The sequence below is a fragment of the Larus michahellis genome, chromosome 3, assembly GCF_964199755.1.
Source record: "Larus michahellis chromosome 3, bLarMic1.1, whole genome shotgun sequence".
In the NCBI taxonomy this organism is placed as follows: domain Eukaryota; kingdom Metazoa; phylum Chordata; class Aves; order Charadriiformes; family Laridae; genus Larus; species Larus michahellis.
In genome coordinates this window covers 67597554-67610948 of record NC_133898.1, presented here as the reverse complement: position 1 = coordinate 67610948, position 13395 = coordinate 67597554, and positions in this window count along the sequence as shown.

Genomic DNA, 13395 nt, shown 5'->3' with positions numbered 1-13395 from the left:
GGCCAGCTAATGAGTGCTTGATTGCAATTGTGCTCTGGCTTCCAACCTGACTGTGCTGGACACAGTCCAGCAGTGGTACTTGGGACTCATACTCCTTGATCTTTCCCCATTCCATGTCTGGAACTACACTCCATGACCAAAATGAAGGCTTCCCCCCACCATATGACACAAATGAAAACCCAAAATTTTAGTCATGGGAGAAACACTTTTCCACAATAGGATCTACACACATCCCATCGCATCATCCCAGCGCAAACTCTCATCATACGAGCAGACACGTGCCTATCACAGGACTAGGGGTGCATGCATTTTGGGCATGTAACTCACACATATTTGGGCAACTCTTGGAGCAGCTTCAAGGCCTCACAAAGAGGTCAGTAGGATGACAAATCTTTGAGGTCTGAAGGAATGAAAAAGAATAGCGGGTAGGTGGGATTACATGGGTTTCATGCAGGGAGGGGGCGTATGAGTTCTTATTGGACTGCATCAAATGGGATTTTGTCACATGATCAAACTGTGCCCAATGTGAGGAGGGATGGTCAACCTCACTTGCGTACTGATTGCTGGCAAATGCAAGGGAATGGACTGTGATGCTAAAATCAGAACAATAAGATGATACCACCATAGGCAAGTTGCAAAAATCTCAGGCAGGTTACCTCAAACCACGTAGAGTTTCACCAGCTCTGTCAACATCCTCCCTAAAGTTCCCACCAGAAAAATCTAGAAAGATGTTGTATGTATCTAAAAAGTATGTACTTGTATGTACTTGTTAATACAATGTGACTGAAAAATGGGATTGAGAAGTATTAAGTCTGACAATAATAAATAAAGTATACCATTTCTATTAAAAACTCGCTTTAAAAGATTATTTGCATATTTGATGCATAGCATGTGGCTTTTCAAAGAGTGCAAGTGAAAAGCTGTAGCTAAGAATTATTGTAACATTTCCTAAAAACTGAAAAAAATGGTATTTTTAAGTTGATGCTTTTAAGAATTTCCATTTTTATATACTGTTGAGGGACTAGTTGCCATTTAACTGTCTCAAGGGTTTTTACTGGCAAGCAAATATTGGCTGGCAAAATAATGAATGGCCAGTTTTAAGATGTAATCTAGCTTTAAACGACCTATCTGGAAAAATTAATGGCCTGCATATTCCTGCATAGTAAATTGTATTGTGACAAGGTATCAATTTATTGTTTAATTATATATACACACATATGCATATATATATACTTTTACTGACAAATACTTTTTATTCACAACTCCCACTCTTCAGTTCTTGCTGCTGTTTCCTTACAATATCAATTTAAAGCATATCTACATTTGTATCATTCTTGAAACCTTGATTACAACTTGATTTGTCCTTCTCTAATCCAACCAGATCATCAGTACCACACTACAATCAAAATAATCTTCCTACTTTGCTCCTGATGGTCATTCCCACCATTCAGATTTTGTTCCAAATTCATAATAAAATAGAGCTGTAAATAAATTTTGCCATAATTCATCAGCACACATTTTTTGTGCAGAGGAGAAGTGAGGGCACCATGACCATCTCTTTTTGTCACTATAGCAGAACTTGATTTGTACAGTGCCAAGAGGTGATTTTCCAGCAGTCTCACTGTCAGCATTCCTCGCCTCAGAAGGGGATGCAGAAGATATTTTCTTCAGCACAAAAGGTGAGAGCTGTTGGAAGAGAAGGGAGGTTAAATTTCATCCATTTTGCGAGAAATAGAGTAGGAATGGACCACTCAGGAAAGTGCTCACTTCATTACAAGGTCAAAAGTTAGAGAGTTCCCCCAGTTCAGACAGGACCGTAGAGATGGCTCCTGTTTTTAGTAGTGGCGTGAATTGGTTTCCCAAGGCTGTGCCTGCACCTGGAGTGCCTCAGCTCCTGGACATTGAGGTGGCCATGGGTGCACAGTGAGAAGCACTGGGGGCAGCCTCCAAGCCCACCTCCGGCATTAGCAGCTCTCGTGGCCTACCCTGCTGCTCCCAATGACCCCATGAAGACACAAATGCCATCTTCTTTCTTTTTAAATGTCTAGATTTTAAACAACTGGGAAATCTAGCTGAAGTTAAAAGGTAATATACCAAAGATTTAATTCTGTGTGATTGAGGGTCTACAACACAGTCAATGAAGTTATCTGCCTTCAGTCCCAATGTTGCTTGGATCTGTAGTGAGGAAATCCAGCAAACTAATAAACCAGTGCCTCCTGCAGCAAAATAGGCAGCTCCAGCAGCATATGTAGTTTTTCTCACCTCCAGGCTGTGTAGCCCGCATCTTCACAGAGACCAGATGGTAGGAGTCAGCTCTGTGGGGCTGCAACGATACACGCATGAAAAACACGTAGTGCTATCATCATGAGGAAAAGATGCCCTAATACGGACCAAAATAAACCGGAGGTTTGCTTCACTAAACAATCAAAAGTGCCTGAATCTATCTGGGCATTCTGGATCAAGCTGCTCTGTCAAAAGTACGTTATCTTCGACTACGAACACAACTATGATTTCTGTACTAATTATGAAAATCTAGACCCTTTTCCCTAATCTTTCTTTTACCATGGAAAAAAAGGAATCATAAGCTTCTTTCACCACCACTATCCTTACCTTTAATTATTTATTATGTAAATAATCAGATAATTTCATAATCTTTGGGGGTCTCTAGCAGTATTTTTTCTCTGCAGCGTAACGAGGGATATACCCCTTGAGTAGACGCTGCTTTACGTGGAGTAAATCATTTACCACTGCTGGCAATCATTCACCCAGCTATCAGAGAAAACCAAGCGGCGATGAGTGAAGGTCAGGGACCAGCTCCAGCCCAGACGGGCATGGCTGGGCTCTCACGGAGACGGATTTGAAATGGGTCAGTGGGAATCTGCAGGCTGGTTCCCCAGAGTGCATTTGAGGAGGGGACACACACGGTGGGTAGCACAGTGCCGGGGCCACCCCTCTGCCCTGCAGCGGGCAGCTGTGGGGCAGGGCAGGGGAGTCCCCTCAGGGCTGGGGTTCGTTTCCTTTTTCCATTTTACCTGAATATGTTTTTCTAGCCTGTTTACCTCTCGGCTAAAACCATTAGGAAAAAAGCAATGTCTGCTGACTGAATACCTGTTGTAAATCCAATTATTTTATAATTCATGGGTGTTGTCCTTCAGCAGCGTCTTATGCTCACTTTCCTCCATGTCCAAGTGCCCTAATTCTACTTAATCTCTCTTCAGGCATCATAGCCTAATTAGAATCACCAAAACAAGGTAGTCATTCAACCCATAAAACAGGATAGGGATGGGAGGTACTTGGTATAATCCGCAACAACCGCTCCAGCAGTATTTCCAGATTAAACTTCAATTTCCTCACGTGTGCCGAAAAGCTGCCATTATCTGAAGTTAAAAGAAAGCAATTTTTCTGACCAGCTCTCGTCAGTAGCCCTTGGTTGAACTCAGCTTATATTAGAGACTCATCTGGGGCTGGCACAGCTGCAATAGGCTGTCTCTGTGCAATTGATGCACATTGAGCCTGCTTCAAAAGCCTTGTGAAAATACTAGGACATCAGCGTGGCCCACAGAGGCATGACTAACCTTTTCGCATTCCAGCAAGAGACACCTTATGTGACTCCACCTGCCTGAGATGACCTAAAATCTTCGAAACAAAAGGATAGTAAAGAGCCCTCCTCCTTCTGTGCACGCTGTGCTTATGATTACCACAGAAATAGTTGTAAAGGTGCATGTGAGCCCACTAACTTCAGTTTTCTACACTTGGGTTGTGCAGAGGCCTCTGTATTGTCCTGGAGCTGCACTGGATGAAATCCCACCTCTATTAAAGGAAATCACAGAATCCCTGGTGGCTGGGATTTCACCCCAGAGCCCTCTAGAGGCCTCAAGCTCACTTAGATCATGCCCACTTCATATCCAGGGTCTTCAGACAATTAAGGTCTATGGACTTGTTGCTGCAACTTTTCCTCCTTTACCTCAACCTCTCATTTGCATTTTCAAAATGCCTTTGATGCTTTTAAAAGCATCAGATAAAGAACTGTGTCACCCTCAACCTCTGTATTGATTTTGGTTTTGTTCACAAGTACTTTTCCAAGGCTGCAAACTGACCATCTTTGTGCGTGACGTTAAAGAGCGGTAACAAAGCGCTCACAATCGCCCAGCTAACACTGAAACTGTTCCTGCAGGAACGGGAGCTTGGTGCAGCATGTGAACATTGTTTCCTAGAGTTGCTAATATTTCTTTTTGAACCACCTCTCCAAGAAAACCCAAGGTATAGTGTATACTTATGCACAAGGTTCTGGAGGTTTTCATTGGGCTTTGGCTTTGTTTTAATGTACGCTTCTATTTACTCAGTACGGGGAAGGCTTAATAATTCTTGCAGAGCAGCACGCTCGCACGTATTCAGAATTGTGTATTCACTTCAAATAAGTTGAGAGAAGATGTGTTTTGGAAAAGTAGCACGTTGGTGCAATATCAGCTACAAAGCTGGGAACGCTATTATTGTAGCTACAGGGATATCTGTCGTATCTACAGGGATGCGGTTGAGTTTTCCACGCCATCCTGAGTGCGGGCGCCAGATGTGAAACTCGGCTTGAGCGACAACGGAGATTTCTCCTGCCATTACGTTATTGCACTATTTTTAAAAGATTCCCCCCCGGCCCCCTCAAGTTTGCTGCTGAGGCGGCAGGCAGCCCGGGGGCTTTTTGGTGGTCTGTGGGCCGGGCCGGGGCGGTGTCAGCCCCTCGCCGCCAGGGGGCAGGACACACCGCCAAAACGCGGGGGCGTGTCCCGGGGGGCGGGGCCACGGGCATCTCCCGCCAAACCCCCCGTCACCGCCACCCGCGACGGGGTCGAGCTTGACCCGGCACCCTCCGACCGCCACCCTGGCGCCTCCTCAGCAGCTCGGCGGGGCCCTGGCGTGGGCGCAGGGTCGGCCCTCCTTATTCCTCATCCGGTAGCACGGGCATATTTAGGTGTTTTTCTCCTCTGAAACCTCAGGCCGGGCTCCCAAAGTGGAATTCCTCTCGCTCGGCTGTTTTAGGCTGAGGCTGAAGTGAGGAGAAATGTCTGGTTGTCTCCCGGCTGCTGATGGGGAGTCGCCCAGCCCATGGGGTGAGCTCCTGTCCGTGCACCCGCACCACAGACGCGTGTAAGGCAGAGCCGAATGCCTTCATGCCTTCCAGTGGGAATTCAGCACTGCCTTCCGTTTGGGGGTTTGAGTTCACTTAGGGAGCCAGAAGCTGCTGTCCTGCTGTCCATTCTCAGCACTGCAATTCTTTTTTTATATATTTTATTTTTTTTACTCCATATTTTTGAGGAAAGAGTCAAATCCAGAAAGAGGTTTTCATTCAAATATCTTGAGGGAAAGATATTTGGCTTGATAGATTTACAGCAGCTTTCCTCTCCACCTACATTTGCATTTGCTTGCCTTAATTTTATTTCCTATCTCAGTTCCTCCTTCCCCTCTGTAAAGCCATGCACATCTCAAGCCTGCCCACACAGCGCTGTAGAAGACCGTCACCTTTTTTGTTCTTTCTGGGCTTAGCACAGGCAGCTCTTGTAAAACGATGCCTTGGTTCCCAGCAGCAGCATCAGCAGCTTTTGGGATAAATTTAATGTCCACCTGCACTTCCAGAAGCAGAACATTCCACTGCACAGCTCCGCATTAAAGACCCTGTTTAGCTTTTATAAATGACTCGCCCAATAAATTGCTCAGTCCGCCGAGGCCTGATTTCCAAGAGACAGTCTGGTCTTTAAGCACATGCTCGAATCACAACACCGAACTAGCAGCGCATGTGGACGTGACACTGGATTCACGCCACATGCATGGACGTCAATACTTTGAGTCATTATTTTCAGGGGCAAATCGGGGGTACTGCTTCTTACGCAATCTCTCCCAAGCCTTGTTACAGCAGGAGCTGCCTCCGTGTTCCTCCCTGGCAATGACCCACTTTGCTCTATTATTATGAAAAGCAATAGTTATAAATAGTTATAAACAGTCACACTGCTGAGTCTTCTCTCCCATAGTGCTGGACAGATAGGAGAAATTTCCATCTATTTGTCCTGCTGCAAAAGACTGACTTTCTTCAAATCAGCTGGATCACACTTACAGAGTTAGCTTCACCTTGCAGAAACAGTACTGTACCTCTAATTTGAAAAGTATGGCTTTCTTGAGCACCTTGCTGTGATAGACAGAGCCGAGTGCAGGAAGATGAAAGAGGACTTTGCAGAAGATAGTGTCTGTAAATTTCTAAAAATATGGGAGAAATTTTAATTTTAAAACTATGCAGAGAGGCAGAGGTAACACAACCATGCAGGACCAAGAGCAAGTGTTGAGAGCAGTAGGAAAGGGCTGGGAGATGGCAGAGGGAGAACAGGGAAACACTGTGGTTGGGGGAGAAGTTTCCTTTTTGGTAAGGGTGCTGCAGGGGAGTGTTGCTTCAGCTCATGAAGCGTGACAGTAGCTACCCGCTTCCCCCGAGTGTTGGTGAGCTTGTTCTCTGTATACTTTTGTGCTCTAAAGTAGTAAACACTGAGATGGAAGCATCGTATTTGTGTAGAAAAGAGTGGAGATGAGGGATTTAGTTTAAACGCTGTCACAGATAACAAGTAAGCACTGAAGATATGTGCTTACACGGAAAGAGAGAAATGGTAGGCAGGGGAAAAATATCCTCATCTTTTTGCTCCTCTCTTTCTAGTTTATGCATCATACAGTAGATAGCAATTAAATTGAAATATAAGCTGTGGTATAGTGAGATCGGTTGGAAAAGTGAGACCACGGGAGACTTCAATTGATCACACAATAACAGATGGGGTAATAAAACCTGGGACAATAAGGAATATTTGCGGAACAAATGAAAGATCAACTTCCCTTCTGTTGCAGAAGCAAGAAAATAGGCAAGTGTTAAAGAACAATCTAAAAGGCAAATTGATGAGGGAAAGAACATATGGCAAAGATGGAAACTGTTAAATACACACAGAGGAAAATGTATGTTTTTAAACCGTCTTTACAGCATGCCTGTTTCTAGCCTTTGCATGCTTTTTTCCTTGGATCTCTGTAGTACAAAGCAGAAAGGAACTCAGTACAAAATGTAGGTTCAGCAAAAGTTTAAAGAAACGGACAATAGGCAGAGGAAAGAGAAAAGGAAGCTTCATCACAGGTGATCTGAACAAAAATGCTACCAAGATTTTTTTTTCCCACATATATTATTGTAAAGGAGATTATGCCATGTTTAGAAAGTGCATGCAATTAGAAATGGGGTAGGAATCAGCTCTGTCTAGGCACTGACACTGTAGTTTTCAGTACTCTGCTGGGAAAAGAAGAAACACAATAAATACGGGAAGCATCGATAAACTACTCAAATACTGGAATCTCTGGCAACTACTCAGAGTCTGTCGGCACAGCCTGCTGCAGGGCCGGAGGAGCCCGGTGGGCGAGATGCGGTGCTGGTGCAGAGACCCAGCCTACAAGGGCAGCTCCAGGCACAGCCAGAGCTCGCATGCTCTCCGTGGGATGTGCAGGACCTCATATGTCCAGCACCTCAGCAGCCCCAAATGGTCTTCAGCTTCTGCGTGAGGCAGATGTGAGGAGGAGAGGTACCCAGGTCAGTGCTCGCCACCATCCCCAGCTTGGCGCATTCAGAGCAGCATGGATGCCACCAGTGGTCCTCATCCAGCAGTGACCGCTCTGGGGCCCACCTGTGAGAAGTTCATTGCAGACCCAACACCGAGCAGCCCATCTCCTAACGTGGGCATGAAGGCTGCCTTTAAACACGTACTCGAACCACAGATTTCAGTGGCCCTTTTTTCCCTCACTCCGTGCCCAGCTCTAAGCTAGGAAGGTCCCACAGAGTTCATTGGGACTATCCTGTATTTAAAAGAAAGACCTGCCAGCTACCTGCCAGTTGCAGGGGTGACAGAGAGTGACAGGGCTGTGGCTGATGCACAGGCACTGCCCACTCGTGTAGTGGGATGAGCAGCAGAGATGTATAAACCCTCCCTTGGGCCCCATAGCTGGATCTAGCCTCCTGCAATTCCTTGCAAGATCAAAAGTACAGCTGAACAGAATTGAGGTCAAAACCCTGGATTTAGAAGTAATGCCTTTTTTTCCTGTATTTCTATGTTTATTCCAAACAAGTAAATATTTTTCTTTATGCTGCATTTCCTCTTTCTTATGGTAGTATGAAAAAGACAAATACAAGACAATGAAATGGAGAATTCTCTACCTATCCCTACCTACAGCCCCATTTGAATACCTCATAGTAAATCTTGTCATTCATGGTAATATGAGACGGATGACATGGAGACAGCAGCAACGTTGGTGCTCATCACCTGGGCTACGCTGCAGAGCAGTGTGAGCTGTGTTCTCGGCAGAGCTTTTTCTGGGTTATGACTCATGCAGGGCCCTGGTTTTCTGCTCCTCTCCCACCTACTCTGACAAACAAGAGAGTTACATGTAAATAAATGAGTAACCGGCTATTAGTATCAACCAGAATTCAATAAAGAAATTTAATATACTGCTGCACCTCCTGCATGCAAGTACGTCTGGACCCTGTTTCAGATAGCTAGGCACAACCAGAATTTAAACAAGAATAATAACATCAGCGTTCATGTATGACACATTAGGGTACAACCAGGAAGCACAGCCTGGTTAAGTCTTCAGACAGACTTAATCTTCTATGAAGATACTTTTATTGGGAGCCCATTAAAAAGTTGCTATAAATTCATTTGTTTGGATGAACTGGCATAAGCACCTCAAAACATAGCGACAGCTTTCTGGTTTCTTGAGGGTTAGGCTTTTGGGCTCATCTTTCTGAAACACTTAGCGGTTTCCTCTCCTCCACTCACTTTATGTTATTTTCTTTTTTGGGGGTGGGTGGAGGAGGTATTTTTTGGTGTGCAACAGTGAAGCTCTTCCCTTAGGCTAGTTTTATTTTGTGGACATCTGAAACATTTGGGATCTGATTACATACTGGCAAGTAGGACAATGGCATTGCCATAATGAGCTGGAGGCTAATTTATAGGCTTTGCAGACCTGAATGCATTAGCATGCAAAGCATGAGCAGCCCCTGCCTATAAATAAAAGAATTTACCTTGCCAGGAGATGGCTGTCCCAAAAATATAATGAGTATTATAAATTATAGGCAGGTGTCAGATTTCAGCTTCTTTTGTATTCTTGTTTGTGCTTCTCTAAGGGAGCATTTAAAGACAAAATGTATAATACAATGCATGGCACAGGCCATTATAATCTTTGCTGACCAGTGCAATTATTACTTTTTGCCAACTGCCACTCCTCCATTTGTTAGAGAATTCAGATTTGCCAGCAACTTTGAATAATATGTTACTACATGGTAGTACTCTGAAAAGGAAGGATGAACTGTGCTGGATGCACGGAACTGGGGCTCAGGAGAAGTTTTCTGCTCACAGCTCTGCCTCAGATGTAGCTCTTTTTCGGACTTTGTGTATGGCCTTGGGCAAATCATTTAAGCAGTCCATGCCATCATTTCTTTAGCTGAGAAATTAGCAAAATTAAACCTGTGTTTTCAGTAGTGCTTTGGGGTAAAGCCTGTCTTTCCTGTCTATCTGTAGAGGGTTGTATACGTTGGCACACACTGGGCACTCCTGGAAGTGGAAATAACAGCAGAAATACCTTCTGAGGTTACAACTTCAGAAGATATTCAGTAATTAGCTCAAATCCTATGGGAGCAAAAAAGTAAGGCTCGGGGTTTTTGTCTTTTGGAACTTGATGAGAAGAACTTCATGAGAATGCACTTAGTGATGCAATTGGCTCTATCAAGCCACGAACACATACAGTGCTGGGGTCTCTATGACTTTGCCAGCTTCCTGACACTCCCTACTTCCCCAAAACACCTTTTATTGACAGAAGAGCAGAAGCAGGAAAACTGAGGAATTCCTACAAGTTTCATCAAAATGCATTGCCTTGTCGAGGAGAAAATCCCCGAGTATTGCCTTCCTCCCCTAAGGGAGAAGCTCTAGAGTCAGCTCACAGAGAACCACAGAACCACTAACTTTTGTTGCTCATAGGGCTACTCATTTCTTCCTAAAGTCTTTTTTTTTTTTTTTTTGGAGGTTTATTCCAGTGGAAGAAAAATCCTCCTGAAAGTGAAATAGGCCTGCTGGAGAGAAGGCTCGCTGACAGCTTTGCTTATTTTATTGACATGTTACAGAGCAAGCTAAGCCTTTGCCATCTGCTCTGCCCCCGATCGTAAATTGGAAAAAAACCCCAACCAAACAAAACGAACAAATCACAAGAGCATCAAGGAGATAGAAGTGATTTAACTGCCTGGTATGCTGCGCCAACAATGCAGCTTGCACTAAAGATGTTTTTTCTCATGATTCAGGCACAAATCACGAGGAAAACAGTTCACACACGACACAGTAAATTTCCTGCTAAGCTGGAGTTTTCTTGAAGCAAACCTGACTCCACAAGACGGTTCAACTGTACTTATATGAAATTATGTGAGCTTTATGTAAAGACTGTCCTTAAATATTTTTTATATTGTTCGAAGCTCAGTCAGTAAGGCACAATGGGGTGTCAATTATTTAAGGGATAGTGCCCATGATGGAGGAATGTGTGAGGCAATAAATGGCTTTTGTAAGTAACTGAACACCACAGCAAGGCTGTGAGATATCTGAGAAGCACAGAAGGCATTCACTGAAAATATGTCTCAGTGCCATGTTCAACAAGGAAAAAGTTAAACAAACACAAATGTGAAGATTGTGGTTTTCTGGCCATGTGAGAATTTGGGAAATCTATGCAGCTAGTTTGCTGGAGAACAACCATCAGAAAGCAGTGAGGTGAATAGATTAATAGGGCAAACAATTAGGAGGGGAAAAAAAAGCCATGAGATTCAGCACACGCAAGTGCCAATAAAGATGCATCATCCATGGGAAGCTTACATTTTGCACTCTGTGATAAACCCTCGTATTGACATGCAGCTTATTATACGGTATTCTTGCTGCATTGCTAAGCACAAAGACAAAAGACACGAACCATCCATACAACAGAACATAAATCACTGTAAAGCCCATTTAAGGGTTTTCCCTTAAGAAATGAAATTATAATCTAATGTGTTGTGTTCATCTGTGGAATGCAAATTGCTGTAGAACTGGATTCATTGTGAGCAAAATGGGGAAGGATCATTAATGAAAATATTAACAAGCAGTAGGTCTATTCTTTGAATTTCTCTTTAAGTTAATTAAGTTAATAAAATTTAATTAGCATCCAGACGTTTGATTTTCTTTTTGGATTATGAAACTAGAGCCCCTAAATCATGGTAGATGTACGCTTCAGCATAAAAAAAAAATACAGGTCTACGTCTTCTGCTGGTGTAACTCTACTGGACCGTCTTCTGTGACTTTGAAGGACCTGTGTCAGCTCACAGTCTTGCAAATGCCCACAGTGGCTGATCTCTACTTACAGCAACAGCCTTTGAGAATGAAGGCAGAGAACACAGGAACTGCTGCTGCCCTCCTCAGCGGGTAGAGTGCATGCACATACACGGAAGCATCTGGCAACTGCATGAAATAGGTGAGGTACCTTAACTAGTGTTATTGGGAAGGATTGTGGTAGCCACAGGGCTTGCTTCCTCTTCTGAAGGGAAATGCTGTAACAGTGAGTGACCCTTGCTGCAGGAAGGTGTGTCTTCGTTCAGAGGCCAATAACACTAAATTAGTTCACAACATTTTGCACAAGGCTGAATGGAAACAAATGAAACTTCAGAGCTTAATTTAAAAAAAATAAAAAAAGAGACAATGAGTTTTGATATACTTTTTATTTATATATACTTAGGCAACATGACTAAATCCTCTTATTCTGATATCTACATTGCTATTCACTGACGAGTCAATGATACTCTGTTCTTCTGCACTATGAAGATCAGCTTACCCTTGACATGAGCAACTATAGGACTAATTTGGTCCCAAATGAAGAAATTATTCAAATTAGACTCTTGCTATAGGTAATGTTTTCATCTTCCACACTGATCAGAAAGGGCACAGTAAATTAAATGAATGATACTCTCACTACTAATGACATGTGACTGCATGAAATAAATATTGTATCTGTAATATATATGTCATTTATAAAGTGGTATGGCATTATAGGTGGGACTACCTTAAGGTTACCTGGCAACTGCCACAGTACAAGCTCGTTTTCACTCACTTTGCCAAATACTAACTGGGGCTGAAATCTTCCATCTGGATGGGAGCAGGGGTGATTGCTTTGCATTTCAATCAGATTAGTTTCACTATTTCTAGACAAAAGAGAGAAGATAATGTATTGCCAATGTTAATAGAATCTGATAACCTTTCTTTGAGAAGATGTACTGTCCCTGTTTGTTGTCATGAAGGATTAAAATAAAATGCATGATTGGCTTACGTATCAGGGTCATTCTTTTTGCTGCATTGTTGAAAACTTGTCCAAATCTGTCCATATTTCAGAAAATCAGTCTACACATGTTCAGTAAGGTCACTAGTTTTTATCAGCTAAAATCTCTGAAGAGTGGTTTTATAGTTATATGCTCAGAGTCTACACTGCAAGGGACTAAACACAAGCTTTCCTGTATTTGTTAACCTGCACACCTGTAGGCGGTCATTAGCATGTGACGCAGGAGCTGAGAGCAAGCAGACTTTCTTATCTTGTACCATAATGCTGTCTGTGAGACTTAGCAGTGCCCAACCTAGCTATAAATTGGTTACTCGTGTACTAAACAGAGTACTGCAGTAACACGTAGCTCAATCCAAGTTATTCTAATTTAATTGAGATTAGAACTCTCCCACATACAAGAATATGTCACCTAACTGTAAAGATCTACAAAGGGATAGATTTCTTTTTTTTTTAAGAAAAAAGCCATAGACAGAAGGGCTGACTGAGGTTAGATATTGGGGCAAGGCACGTTGATGCTCGTACAAGGTGAACTGGCCTGGCAAGAAGCATGTGGCAGAAAGACAGTGAGAATAAGCTGAAAGCACCTGCAGAAAGAGAGGAGATGTGATCAAGCACAGAGGAGCTGGGGCAGAACTGGGCAGAGTGAACAAGGAATCTGGGACCATGAGGAGGCATGAAGCTGGCTGAGCATCCAAACTTTACTGCAATGCGCAGGCTACGCCTCCATGTTCTTCTAGTAGATGCGATTTTGTGTGTACATTCCAACTAAATATGAGAATATATGAGACAGAATAGCAAAGACAGATGAAAAAGAAAAGAGGGCGGAGTCATCACCTCTTGTAAACTAGCTGTCAGGAAATCATAGCAAAATTAATTCAGAGGCTATTTAATTCAAGCTAAACATCAAATGTTATAGTACACTTCTGAACATTCATTGGTGTTTAAATTTTACACAGAACTTCTGTGTTAAGATCTATTGTCTTTTTGTAAAATATG